Genomic DNA, 14,955 nt, shown 5'->3' with positions numbered 1-14,955 from the left:
TTTTTTAAATGGATAAACCATAGATTTTTTAAATTCTTTTAAATTACTACAAAATCATATGTAAGAGTCATAAGTGGTGTAGTTCTACCATAGTGTTTAGAGCATGTACCTACTAAAGCCTAAAGCTAGAAGACTGGCCAGCAAGGGTGAGTTTAAAGGACATGTAAAGCCTACATTTGCCTACAATGTATATCAGTTGGGCACGTCTCCCCCACCCAAATGGCATCATTTGTACTTTATATATCCTCCGCTTGCCAGCACCATCACATTTTCCTAAAGCAAATAGCAGCTTTCGCCCGGTGGCCATTTTTCCTCTGATACATAATCAGTTACATTTAAATCCTAAACAGCATACACACACACAGACCCTTATTCAGCATACATTTCATCAAGAATACAGGCTCACACAGGCACAACTGTCTTTAATAAAAGTTCTGCTTCGTTTGAGCTGAGCTCAGGAGAGGAGGTTAGGAGAAAAAAATTGAAGCAGACAGCTAGAGCTGAGTTTCTATGGGAACCAGCAATGCCATCTATTTACTGGCTGCTAGACTGGAGGGTGTGTTTAGTAATCTGAGCTTAGAACAACTGAGCATGCCCACAAGCCAGGTATCAAAGCAAATTCCCGAGGGGGGGGCGAGTGGGTTACAGGAGTAGAAGGAAATCAAAGTGATTAAGGAGATGTTGCAGCCTTACTATTAACCTCTGGAAAACCAGTGTGGCAGGTATTGAAAGATTTCAAAGAGGCTGTTCATTGATTAAATTTTTGTGTGTGGGGTTTACATGTCCTTTAAAGACACATTCAAGTGCATTTAAATAAGAACCCTTAAACTGCTGTTGTAGTGCAAAATCACTCTAGCACTCCCACTGATGTATAGTGCCAATATGGATGGTGTATATTGGATATCTGTACTGAAGCCTTCTCCTATACCATGAAGCATCATGTATCTTGGCAGCCATTAATGCTGGACCATAGTTCCATTAACCTCTGCTCTATCTGTGAAACTTGCTATACAGGTGATAAGCACATACAATTGCATATATAAACAATTTTCAAAGCAGATAAGTATGCAGATCAGTAAGACATATGGGTTACCAAGACAGATCCTAGGGATCTAGGAAAGATCTTGGGCCAATCCGCTGTAGGCAATTGCAGACATACTTGGCTTTAGCCAATAGTTACACAATAGTAACAATAGTTCTACAGTAACATTATTTTTAAACCTGGGCCACCACTGAACAATATTGGGCCACCCTAGGTGCACGTCAGCTTCTGGGTAACGGCATCAAAGTGAACAATTAAAACAGAGCTGTTTAGAATAAATCAGATACTACAAAGTTTATATTTTTATTCTATAAAGATTTTTTTTTAATTCATTTTAATTTCTAACTGTGTTGGTAGTTTTCCTGATAGAGCACTTGGGTGAATTTATTTCAGTGCTAACATTCAGTTAATTAGCACTGATGAAATTACTGTCCAAGGGTCTCATTAATCACCAACTCATGAATAACAAGGAATACTTAATGCAATGTAATTCATTTTTGAAAGATACTAAAAATATAACAGACATGTACAAAAAGCCTTTCAGTTCTCCAGTGACAATATACAAAATCACAATAGGTGTCACAGAGCAATTTCACTACAAACTACACAATCATCAGTAATACACATGCTACTGACATTTGTATAATGGAGGAGGCTCCAGTATCAAGTGGGGAAAAATAAAATAACCCTATAAAAATAACCATAATAATACAGGTTTGAGATTGGTTATGTGGAACCCATTATCCAGAAAGCTCTGAATTATGGTAAAGCCACCCCATAGACTCAGATTTTTAGAAATGATTTGCTTTATCTCTGTAGTAATAAAACAGTACCGCGTACTTGAGACTAACCAAGATGTAATTAATCCTATTGGGGCAATATAATCCTATTGGGTTTATTTAATGTTTAAATGATTTTTTAGTAGACTTAAGGTATAGACAATGCAGCCTTTCCCCCCCAGAATTTTAGCATCATTGTTGTTGCAAAGGGGTGATGCCCTTGACGCAATTGTGCTCTGTCTACTGCAATTACATCCGATATCCCAAAACAGTACAAGTGCTTCATTGCAAATCGGGTGCAGTTGTGCTAAATATTTTGTCTGGCAGTCATCATTATATTTATATTTTGTCTGGCAGTCATCATTATATTTATATTTTGTCTGGCAGGCATCATTATATTATATTTTGTCTGGCAGGCATCATTTCTGGTGTTTTCCATGCACACTTTTAAATCAGAAGTATGCTGCATCTATTGAAACTGGGCACAAAGGGAACCCGGGCTTGTACATATATTTCCAATAGGAGGCTAGAATGGCCCTAGTTGTGTCACGTGATCCTAGTAAATAGAGGGGAATATATAAGTGATCATATTTCTTCTGGACAAAGGATCTGGGATCTCAAATATAGCACCAAATTAGGTACAGCTCCCTTTACAGAAAATGGGCATTATTTTGCCTATGTGGAATCAGATTGTTACAAAAAAATAAATAAAATCAATATTAAAAAAAAGAAAAGTTAGTGCCTGTTTAAAAAGGGGTCCCCCTAATGCAGGGATCCCCAACCTTTCCTACTCATGAGCCACAAGCACATGTAAAAAGACTTGGGGAGCAACACGAGCATCATAAAAGTTCAAATAAGGGCTACGCTTGGCTATTAGGCAGTCTCTATGCACACTATCAGCTTACAGGGGGATTTATTTGTAGTAAATCTTGTTTTTATTCAACCAAAACTTGCCCCCAAGTCAGGAATTCAAAAATAACTCCCTGGTTTGGGGGCACTGAGAGCAACATCCAAGGGGTTGGAGAGCAACATGTTACTCACGAGCCACTGGTTGGGGATCACTGCCCTAATGGAAGATGAAGGGGCACACAGTGTTACATCAAGAGGGTGATTTAATTCAAGCAATTTTTTCAATTCAAGATTTTAGAGTTTTTCGATTTTGAAATTTTCTTTTTGAGTTTGCAAACTCACAAATTCGAAGTATTCGAGATTTTTTATTTGATTGAGTTTTTCATATTCGGATTTTTTATTGAATAAGAATTCCAGTTCTTTTAAATTGTTTAAAATTGAGTTTATTAAAAGTAGAAAAACTCAAAAACTGGTGAATAAGCCCACAAGTGTGATGATTGTACAAATCAGCCTATATCCAGGGGTAAAGGAGATAACTATGGTTTAGTTGAAAGTATTATTATCTATGTGTCTGCTCTTCAAGGAGAACTAAAGCTTAGCTAAAGAAATAGGTTAGAAATGTTGTACATTATGTTTTGGGTTCTGTACCAGCCCAAGGCAACCACAGCCCTTTAGCAGGGAAGATCTGTGCCTCTGAAGTTGCCCCCAGTAGCCCCCATCTTCTTTTCTGCTGATTCACTGCCCATGCTCTGTGCTGCTGTCACTTACTGAGCTTAGGGATCAACACACAATATACTGTATATATAGAATATATATGTAACAGTATAAGGCTGATTAGTAATTTATTTGAAACCAGTGCAATAAGCATCAGAATTTAATAATCAGACCTGTAGCATCAGTTTATATGACAGGCCAGCCTCATTTTTTGCTTGATAATTTGCAACGACGCCTAAGCTTAGCTCAGTGCACACTGAGCATGTGCACTGTCCCGGACAGTTCTAACAGAAACCAAAATGGGGAGCTCCTGTGATAACTGTAAAGACCTATATCATTACTATTATAGAGATGCTGAAATTTTTGGCTAGTGCAGTCAGTTGTGGCATTTCTAGACATTCATTTTTAGGGTTTAGTTCTCCTTTAAATTCTGTACATATCTGTACATGCCCGGCCTACCTTAGGGCCCTGGCTCCTCCCTACCAGGCCCTGATTTGTAGCGAGGCCACAAAGGCCCAGGGCAGCACAAATTTAGAGGTGGCACGCCGCCTTGCCGCACCAAAATTTTGCAGCAATGGGGACCTCTACCCACTGCTCTGTATGCGAGTTTAAGTGGTCCCTGCCGCACATACTTGTGTGTGGGGGGGAATTCCGCAAATGTGTGTGCGGGGGCGAATGGGGTGTACTTCCAGTTAAGAAATACGGAGCTGCTCCCTACTAAAGGCTACTAGATTAAAGCCCTCCAAAACACTATTAAAACTATTATTGGGAACCTGGACCCTTGATCTCCTTGAGGAGGGGCAAGTGGAGCAATATATATATATCATAACAGTCCAACTTGCACCCCCCAACTGTTGTTGAGCCTCATCTCCTGGCATTCCAAAACAGCTGAAGGTTGAATGTATGTAATTGCCTCATGCTTTGATGGGTGCACAGCCTTCCTACATTCCGTGGATCCCATCTTCTATAACTATGGCGAGTGTGGCTTTGTATTCAGTAGCCAATTTGAAACAGTGTATTTAGGATTTGCATACATTTATAATTACAGTTATAATTTACAACATATCAGTCCAGTATCCTAAACTGCCCTGTTTAGACAGCAAAAAACAGTTCGCACTTGTGTAGAAAACTTGCTAAAAAAAATAGACAGCTGAGAGTTAAAGATGCAACATCATCGACTTGGACTGAAGTCACCAGAATGTGTTTTTATAACTAATTCACTGCCCATTAACAACCACCAGCATGGGTAGATCATAAAACAAAATTGCCACTGATTTCAGTCGTCACATTAATATAAATTCCAAGCATAATAAAAGCAAATGGACCCAAAGCTGAGATGTGAGGTACCTGATATAAAGCTGGACATCAACATTGTATTAAAACTTGTCCACACAATCCGCGTTCAATTACTTTTCCCTATAAATAACATTCTCTAGAAATATTACCCCAATCAATTTGTTGGTAAATAAAATCCCAGTGTCAAGCAATTAGTTAGCCTTCTGCTTCAGCAACAGCCTATGGGGTTAAAACTACTGTATACTCAAATCAATGTGATTATAGGAGCAATTGCATGAAATTAATATGAGGTCATTTCTACTCATCTTGTGAGATTGTATATACTGCGTGTGGAACTGGCAAATAGAAGGATTCAAAGAATTCCTGTAGAGCACATGCATGTGTGAAGAATAGTGTGAAAAATTTTCTTAACATGATGTTTAAACCTCTCTCTATATATATATACAGGTATAGGATCTGTTATCCGGAAACCCGATATCCAGAAAGATCCGAATTACGGAAAGCCTGTCTCCCATAGACTCCATTTTAACCAAATAATTCAGATTTTTAAAATTGATTTCCTTTTTCTTTGTAAAAATAAAACAGCGCTTTGTATTTGATCCCAACTAAGATATAATTAATCCTTACTGAATGTAACATAATCCTATTGGGTTTAATTAATGTTTTATTGATTTCTTAGTAGACTTAAGGGATGAAGATCCAAAATACAGAAAGACCCCTTATCCGGAATACCCTTGGTCCCGAGCATTCTGGATAATGGGTCCTATACCTATATATATATATATATATATATATATATATATATATATATTTGTTTTATGTATGAGAAAGAGAGAGAGAGAAAGAAAACGACAAGGCAAGGAAAGGACAAGGATTGGTGGATTCTCTATTTAGGGGTTATTGCAAGAATAACCCTGGGGAAGGTTTTTTACCTGGTCATTGCTTCTTGTAGGAAAAAACTACAATGGCTCAGAGCAAAAAATAGCACAGTGCTCTACAGTCGTCTTTATCCCAGGTTGGTATTGACTTGGCTTTGCAGCTGCGCAGTAGAGTATTCACTTCCAAGTGTAGTTCCCTCCTTGCTAGGGACACCTGCAAAGATAAATAAAATGGCCACATGTGGTTGCAAAGGAAGCACCAGCCTGGTGAAAAAAACGTAGGGATTGCGTTTATTGGAGAGTGCCTAACGTATTCTCACATCACAGTGAATCCTCCTGGCAGGCAAACCCCCTTTGACAGTGGATGCCATTTTATTTGAAATAATAGCTAATTCAAATTTAAAGGCAAAATAGGTGAATTGTAAATGGATTATAATTCATTAAAGAAGCATTACATCCCCTTGATCAATATAAGTTCCATGAATAGGGCATGTGTGAAAGTACTTTTTGCCTATTGCTTTAAACAAGAAAATTCTATTGTTTTGTTTTTTCTTGAGCTAAACTAAAAGTAGATAAGGTAAATGTTTGGTCCTTGCAAAGTACATATTTAGATTATCAGAGCACGTATAATAAGATGTCCGTTATGCAGAGGGGTTATCTGTGCACCAGTAATGTAAATATCTACCTAACATGGAGTCACTTTAATATCCCGTTTTGGATTAGGAAATAACATAGATTTTTCCTTCAGATGGGTGGGGCTGGGGATATCGGGAGAATTTAGGCTAATTCCATAGTTTGGCCCTGGGGCCAAACGATCGAATTATAATGACGGGTATAGGAGTTCCCCGATCTGACTAGATTTTATTATCCTGCCCAATAATTTCAGGCCAGATATCGGTCAGCAGGCCCGTCGGTAGTGCCCATACACGGGCTGATTAGCTGCCGAATCTGTCTAAGGGACCGATATCGGCAGCTAGAATCGGCACGTGTATGGGGACCTTAAAACAATAGTCAGAAATCTGTTCAGCACAAGCCCCACTCTTGTTGAACAAGAGAATAAACTGCCCCTTCAATGTAGCTTCCTCCATTGTATAAAACTCTCCCACTTCTGCACCCTACTAATTAGACTATGTACATTGGCTAATTCCTCATCTGCAGCCCCCTCCTCTAGGCATTAACCTCACGTGCCTTTTTTTTTTTTCTTTTTAAATCTGCCCTTGACAATCTGAGCAGAGAATGTAAATACTCCCTTCCTACCTTCCATAACCTTATTTAAAGATTCCAAATTCCCAGCATACTGTACACTGCTAATTGGTTTTCCAAGTGTACTTCTGATTAATTGTTGATAATGCCTCTGGCTGTAGCAAATGTATGTACTCAGTCTGTAGTTAGCTATGAGAAATGTCCCCCCCCACACACACACACCATTTTTTTCAAATATACATTTTTTTGGAATGTTAAAAATCTATTGCCAACAATGGCCATTTTAGCAACTATTTCTCTACATGCCTCTGTAATTATGCTGTAAATGTACTCACTAAATGAATATGGCAAGTGAATGTTTCTTTACATAAATGCTTCTAAAAATATAGCTGCACTGGTTAACTACACACCGGGCTAAATTGCCTTGCTAAAATGAAAACGCAGCGAGCAGTCTTTTTATGGGAGAGCGCTATTTAGAGGCCTGCTGTTAAAATAATGCAGCTTATGAATCTAAAAAATGTGTACGTCAACTGAGTTATGCTACATTTAATTACTTTGGTAAGATCTAAGACATAGTCAAAAATGATCACCATGAAGTCGGATAATGAAATGGAATAATAAACAAAGTTGGGAGTGTTCTGTCAACACTTGGGAGTCATTGGTTCAGAAATGTTTTGAGAAAGAAATTGGGAAACGGGACAGTTTTCCAGCACAGCAGCTTCAAAAAATGACATTTTTTCCAAAGAGAGGTAGCTTGAGGTGGCTTGATCTTTAATCTTAAGGGAGGATAATTCCTCCTTGGGGTTATTTATAAATGTAGCTGCAAGTGCGGTCTCGCAAAAATGGACACAATTGTTGTAGGCATCGACATTATTTATTATAGGTATTTCCATCTAAACACACTTGGTATTTCTATAGCGCTAACACATTTCCACAGCACTTTATAGAGATGATACATCATTCACATGAGTCTCTGCCCCAGACAGTTTAAGGTCCCTATCATATTCACACACATTAGGGACAATTTAGTCAGAAGCCAATTAACCTGCCCGTATGTTTTTGGAGCATGGGTGGAAACTGACATAGGGAGAACATACAAGCTACTTGCAGATAGTGGCCTGCCTGGGATTGAAGTAGAAGTGCTATTCATTGAGCCACTTTACTGTCCATATAGCATCAGGCACCATTCCATCCATCCTGCCTCTTCTGCTGAATCACAAGGAAGGAAATCCCTGGAGTAGCCACTACCCTGGCATTGGCATGTTAATTTATATAATGTTGTTCAATTAAAGATTTCTACTTTTTAATTGGTTGGCCCTTGTGGAAGCTTTTAACACCCATTTGTCCATGTTGTCCATGTCCATCCTATTAGTAATTCTAGGGTTCCCACAGTGGCTGCATCAGTAGGTGCACCTAAAGAATCAGATGCAACATCATTTTGATGCTGAGTGTCAGAATTGACACAGTCCCAGCTGAAAACATTGTATCCAGTTTACTACCAAACGTGAGGGGCAGGCTGGGGGCTTGTAATGCATCCCTAATCCCACCCTATAACTTGTGTGCAATTCAGAGGCACAAGGTAACACAGGTGTATGACACATCTTGGCCCTGTATAGGGTTGCCACCTGCCCTGTGTGTCAGAGACTTAGGTGGTAAAATACTAGCCGAGTCCGGGACCGGTATTACTAATTTACTGGCGATATAGTTAAAGGTAAATTTGTAATAACCAGTCAATCTGTCCCAGTCTGCCTCCGATCTACCCCTTTCACTCATTCCTAGCACCTATACTCGCCAAATCCCCAGCCAATCCACGCTTGATGATATGACTCTGTCCCCTTAACGGCTCAACTCTGCCCCTCAGTACCATGACTCGGCTCCTCGATGTCACAACCCGCCCCAGCCCTGTCTGGTAAAGCAATTATAAAATTGTGGCAATCCTAGCCCTGGCCTGCGCTAGCAAGGTAGGAAGTGCCAGTGGGCACAGGACATAGTGAAACCTAGTATTTATCATTTTTGTTACATGGACAACATTAAGGGGGCGATATACTAAAGGGTGATAATACGAGGCTATTTATAGCATGCGCTAAAAATTGTATCGCTCCTTATTTTTGCAACTTAACGCTCAGTTCACTATGGACATGTGTCATAATTAAGACGCAATGTTCTTTGCGTTATTTAACTTGTGATGAGCATTTTTCTTGTGTTATTTTCCGCCACGTGTGTTATTTCCCCCTGAGCGTGATATATTTCGCTGCATTCTATATTAGCGCACAATTTTACGCACGTAACCATTACTTTCGGAAAACTACTGTTCTGAAAATGACCATTTCCCTGAAAACTGGAGGATGCATCACTCTAGGGCCAACACATACTTGAATAAATCCCACTGCAAAATCCATGTTGTGTTGCCAAAAGCTCACGAACCACAATTTTCTTTAAGTACCGCCTGCCCCAAGTAGGTGTAAATATTCACACAGACTAATGCGATATTTAGCGTGTTTAACGCTTCTTATGTGTTTGTGAATCATGCGTTAGTATTATTTCTATGTGAGAATTACTGCAATGGGAGGTAAATAACGCATTGAGATGGTGTGGTTTTTTGCGCATGCGATATGCGTCTTAACGCATGTGAAATGACTTTACATAGTTACATAGGGTTGAAAAAAGATCAGTGTCCATCAAGTTCAACCCATCCAAGTAAACCCAGCACACACAACCCACACCTACCAATCTATACACTCGCATACATAAACTATAAATACAACCACTAATACTAACTGTAGATATTAGTATCACAATAGCCTTGGATATTCTGATTGATCAAGAACTCATCCAGGCCCCTCTTAAAGGCATTAACAGAAGCTGCCATTACCACATCACTAGGAAGGGCATTCCCCAACCTCACTGCCCTCACCGTGAAAAACCACCTACGCTGCTTCAAATGGAAGCTCTGTTCCTCTAATCTAAAGGGGTGACCTCTGGTGCGTTGATTGTTTTTATGGGAAAAAAGAACATCCCCCATCTGCCTATAATCCCCTCTAATGTACTTGTACAGAGTAATCATGTCGCCTCGCAAGCGCCTCTTTTCCAGAGAAAACAACCCCAACCTCGACAGTCTAACCTCATAGCTTAAATCTTCCATCCCCTTAACCAGTTTAGTTGCAGTCTCTGCACTCTCTCCAGCTCATTAATATCCTTCTTAAGGACTGGAGCCCAAAACTGCACTGCATACTCAAGGTGAGGCCTTACCAGGGACCTATAAAGAGGCAAAATTATGTTCTCATCCCTTGAGTCAATGCCCTTTTTTATACAAGACAGCACTTTATTTGCTTTAGTAGCCACAGAATGACACTGCCTGGCATTAGACAACTTGTTATCAACAAAAACCCCTAGATCCTTCTCCATTAAGGAAACCCCCAACACACTACCATTCAGTAGATAGTTTGCGTTTATATTATTTCTACCAAAATGCATAACTTTGCACTTATCAACATTGAACCTCATTTTCCAGTTTGCTGCCCAGTTATCTAATTTTGTCAAATCGCTCTGCAAAGCAGCAGCATCCTGCATGGAACTTATAGTTTTGCACAATTTTGATGAATCGGGAATTAATTATTGCATGCTTTTTAATGCAAAAAAGCATGCATAAGCGTTATCGACCTTTAGTGAATCGGCCCCTAAGTATCTATAGAACTGTCCCTTAAAGGACACCATAAAAATGCTTCCTCCACGAGAGGTGCCAGCTAATAGAGCTCACACTCTGGTTGGGGTAATAAACATGGGGGCGGCCATGTTATTTATTAATATTATTCTGAACAAGACTCTCTGCGGAGCGGTGGATGTAACTCACCCGCCAATAATTAGCAACTTGTGGCACTCGCTCGTTATGTGCATGAGTGTGCAACAACATGGCTGCCTCCCTCTAGGTGTGAGCAACCTAGAGCTGTTTTTTGTTTTTTTAAAAAATATTGTTTCGCTCAAACAAAGGGGCTCTAATGGGGGAAGCAATTTTAGGGTGATAGGTTCCCTTTAAGTGCTGTTGAAAATATAGGCCATTATTTCTTTTGGTTTTCACACTGGATGCATCTCACGCTGTCACACAATCAATATTTTGGGGATCTATAAGTAATATTAGGGACTTAGGGGCAGGGGATTTCTTTTGATGAACTTTACTTTTAAGTACATATATGAAAGAAGTTTCTGAATTATTCTTCTTATCAATTCTACAGAGTGCCTGGAAGGTATTAGAACAAAGGTTTAAATCTAATGCTGCAAGGTACAGCGGAATACAGTATATGAAATGCATAAGGGCAATCAATGAGAAGATTATACTTAGAGAGGCTCTTACTGTGAACAAGGACTCTAGCTGTAGATTAAAAATATCCCTTGGCAGATTGCAAGTGGCAATTAAAGTTGAACTTAGTAAAAATACACTTTCAGCAATTCTCCAAGCCTTTCCTTAAGTGCAGCGTTCACTGCATCATTTTCTCTAGAAAATGAATTGGCTTTTTTTTTTTAAATCTAGTTTGAAGTGTGTATAATATAGTGAGAATCGGTATACTACATGCATTTATTATTGCACAAAACCTAAATTCTGCCAGACAAATAATTCTTCAAAAAATCATGTTGCTTATTATCATTATTATTCTTTATACAGCATCAAAGCTGTGATGATATGTTGCCATTTATTGTATGTTCCAATAAGGAAACAGCTGAATGGAACAGCAGAAAAAACTTGACTCATAGTAAATAAATACATTAAAGCATGTTATTACTGGAGCTGTACTGTAAAGTTGTCTTTCAACATGTACAAGAGGTCTAGGGCAGGTCTATGAAGGATCTTCTTTTGTGTGTAAATCTTGTAAAAAATTAATCACTTTTGCAAATTACATTAATTAATATAAAAAATTTGTAACAACAGCATCATCTGCCGGTCAGTTCCTCTGACTGTACAGTTGGAGGGATATATGTTCCAAAGGAAAATAGAGTACTGTTCTGATGTTGCTCTGCTCAGGAAATAGATCAAAAACCTCCAATACCATTTCCAATCTGATTTCTGAGCAGAGAAACATCAGAACAGTTCTTTGTTTTCCTTATTTTCCTTTTTGTCTCTTCGACTACAGAGTCAAAGGAACTAAACTGCTGTCTCTCTATCTGTTGCACTCGCTTTATGACAACTCCAACACTGCATTAACAGCCAATGGCTGCTGAGAGTAAGGGCTCTGGCACACGGGGAGATTAGTCGCCCGCGACAAATCTCCCTTGTCACGGGCAACTAATCTCCCCAAACTACCATCCCATCAGCGAACATGTAAGTCGCCGGTGGGATGGTAACGCTGCGCAGGCGATTTCGGCAAATCGACGAAGTTGCCTCGCGAGGCATTTTCAGCGATTTGCCAAAATTGCGCCACCGCGTGTGCCATCCCACCGGCGACTTACATGTTCGCCGGTGGGATGGCAAATGATGGCAACTCGGGGAGATTAGTCGCCCGCGAACAGGGAGATTTGTCGCGGGTGACTAATCTGCCCGTGTGCCAGAGCCCTAAAGGGTTCAGCAAGTGCTGGAAAAAGATTGCTTTTCTTAAACTTCCAGAGGATTGTTGTCCTATTCTCTTTCCATACCTAGTAATTGTATGTGCATGTCTTTTCAATTAGTGTTCAAAAACACATAGTGGTGATCTACAAGCATCCAGTCCAGTCAAGTGATGGGCGCATGTCGCTTAATAATGTCACATCAACTGCACGAGGCACTTGCAGGCAGTACCCATAAAAAGTAATTAGGGGGTGATTTCAAGTGTTTTGCTCCCAGGCACAAAGCTCCAAACTACTTGGGTCAACAAAACTCTTGAAATCAGGATTCTTAAAGAAACACTACACTACCAAAGTTCTCCAGGCTATGTGGCACAATGACTGCACAAGGAACTGCCAATGAGAATCCTGTCTGTCGAGATCTTCCAATTCTTGCCTCCTCACTGGTGGCATTAGGCATTTTTTTGTCTTGCAAAAATTACTTGCTGTTTAAGTAAATATATCACTATAGAACAGAGGTCGGCAACCCGCGGCTCCAAAGCCGCATGCGGCTCATTTTGGGCTTAGGTGCGGCTCCGGTCAGGCTGGTGACTATCATCCTCCGCGGCGAGCAGCGCGCCTGAAAAGCCACTGAAAGACTAGTGACTACTAGTCTTTCAGTGGCTTTTCAGGCGCTGCTCTCCGCGGAGGATGATGTGTGTGCTGCCGCTGGCCGGCAGCCTATCAGAGAGGCTGCCGGACCGCGATGACGTCATCGCGCCGCCAGACTGCCGCTGCGCTGAAGAGGAGGACCGGGCTGAAGGAAGGCACGTGATTCGCTCTCAGGAGGTAAGTCACAGAGCCTGGACTCTGGCACATTATACTGGGGCTGGACTCTGGCACATTATACTGGGGCTGGACTCTGGCACATTATACTGGGGCTGGACTCTGGCACATTATAGGGGGGCTGGACTCTGGCACATTATACTGGGGCTGGACTCTGGCACATTATAGGGGGGCCTGGACTCTGGCACATTATACTGGGGCTGGACTCTGGCACATTATACTGGGGCTGGACTCTGGCACATTATACTGGGGCTGGACTCTGGCACATTATACTGGGGCTGGACTCTGGCACATTATACTGGGGCTGGACTCTGGCACATTATAGGGGGGCTGGACTCTGGCACATTATACTGGGGCTGGACTCTGGCACATTATAGGGGGGCTGGACTCTGGCACATTATACTGGGGCTGGACTCTGGCACATTATAGGGGGGCCTGGACTCTGGCACATTATACTGGGGCTGGACTCTGGCACATTATAGGGGGGCTGGACTCTGGCACATTTTTTTTTTTGCGGCTCCAAGTTTTTTTTTCTTTTCGAAAACGGGTCCAAGTGGCTCTTTATGTCTTAAAGGTTGCAGACCCCTGCTATAGAACAATAAGAAATAAATGCACGTAGTTAGAAGCATATTTATTAACATTCTGATTTCTGGGTTTTTATGTTTTCATACAAATATTGGTGGACTTACACAAAAAAAAAAACTCAGGAAACCTCTAAAGCCACAATTTAAATAAAGATTAAATAAAGATAAAATAAAGATTTGCTTAGGACAAATCCCTTTGACTTCTACATGACCTCGACAGCTTTTAGATGGCTTATTTTTACAGTTTAGTTTTTCGTGGTTTTGACGCATAATAAATGGTGAAAATGTAGCATTTTGTTACATGAAAAGAATCACGTTTTACCGTGAACATTATTAAATGGCCCCCTTACTGTTTGTCCTGCCAAAAACTGCTGCTATGCCCGAGACCTTCTAGTCTCTGTTTCATGGGAAAGATCAGCCAAAGAAAGATATTTTTGCTTAGGTTTTGATTGTACAGCTTGGTTGGGTTCATAAAGATCGCAGCAGAGATCTGGAACAGACACAGACAATCTGGCAAGTTAGAAATATACAATACAGAGATACTTAACTGTCTTTATGAAACCATGCATGATGTTTCACAGAACAAATGACACAATGCTTATCTGGCACACACAATTCTATCCAAACAAACCCCATTCCTGCATTGTTCTTGGGGATGGCGAGCTCCAGGTGGAGCAGGTGAGAGTCATGTTTGTGGGTTGCTAAGTAACAGGGCAGCCTAAAGCACCTGCCTAACACAAAGCAATCGAGAGGTTAATGAAGCAAGGCACTCAGTAGCTAATCAGCATGCAGAACAGCTAAAAATAGTTCTATACAAAAAGCCCATATATTTGTTGGACACTGTTTCATTGCAGGGAAGCAAGGCACGGCTTTAAGCTTTATTTGGTATGTACAGTGTTTCTGGCTCAGACATCTGGGACCGAGAGAATTAGTAACACTTTTAGCTAAATGCATAATAGAAAAATAACAGGAATAATCAGCAATAGTTGGATTGTTATAATGTATATCCATTGTGTAGGAGGGATAGAACAGAACCTAAATCAAATCAGCAAATCTCAGCGATTCATTTATTAAAGAATAAGTAAACATTTTTTCTTTATTATCTCTAAAATGACTCTGTACAGCCCCAGAATAACACCATTCTCCCTGCATCCAGAATTATTTTGTATCTCTATGTCAGACAGTTTGAATACAGCTCTTTTGCTGACTTCTTTGTCTAGCTTGAAGCTTCACCCACCTCTGATGTGAGCACTCTT

The sequence above is a fragment of the Xenopus tropicalis genome, chromosome 5, assembly GCF_000004195.4.
Source record: "Xenopus tropicalis strain Nigerian chromosome 5, UCB_Xtro_10.0, whole genome shotgun sequence".
In the NCBI taxonomy this organism is placed as follows: Eukaryota; Metazoa; Chordata; class Amphibia; order Anura; family Pipidae; genus Xenopus; species Xenopus tropicalis.
This window is presented reverse-complemented; position numbering follows the sequence as displayed.